The sequence below is a fragment of the Bison bison genome, unplaced genomic scaffold (genome assembly GCF_000754665.1).
Source record: "Bison bison bison isolate TAMUID 2011002044 unplaced genomic scaffold, Bison_UMD1.0 scf7180017864468, whole genome shotgun sequence".
NCBI classification, from domain to species: Eukaryota; Metazoa; Chordata; class Mammalia; order Artiodactyla; family Bovidae; genus Bison; species Bison bison.
The window spans coordinates 1,507,328-1,507,802 of NW_011495029.1; the positions used below are offsets into that span (position 1 = coordinate 1,507,328).

At 36.4% G+C, this 475-nt stretch overlaps 1 protein-coding gene across 2 annotated transcripts in view; it reads left to right on the plus strand.

The window, feature by feature from the left end:
- The window catches only part of USP18 (ubiquitin specific peptidase 18), a 30,645-nt gene that overhangs the window by 24,014 nt on the left and 6,156 nt on the right, over positions 1-475 (plus strand). The window lies entirely within an intron of this gene.

Sequence of the window (475 nt, forward strand, 5' to 3'; positions counted from 1 at the left end):
CAATACTAAACTCAAGACAGCAACTTCATCAAATATAAATGTTTCAAAAGTAAAAGGCAATCTTAATTTTTTTTATCCTATGAATAGGGTCTGCAAAAATAGGTAAATTATTTTACTGTACTTGCAGGAGATTAGGTCTCAGCCTGCACGGAAGGAGCAAAGCAACAAAAGACAACAAACAAATACTACTAGGAGTAATGCCCATACATATCAAACTATCTAGAGTAATGCCCATACATATCAAAATATCTATCACATTTGGAGGCCAGAAATCGCTGGTGGCTGTGACATTCCTTGTTTATTAATAGGCAGAAGATATTTTCATTTCACAGTTTGTACCACCCTCATCCTCTCCCCTTCATAATCCCATTTCAGAGTCTCAGGTAAGGACATTATTTGACTGTATTGAGAAGAAAAGTCAATTTCCCTGACTCTTGTGGAGATCTTGCTCAAAATGAAGACTCTCACCACTGTT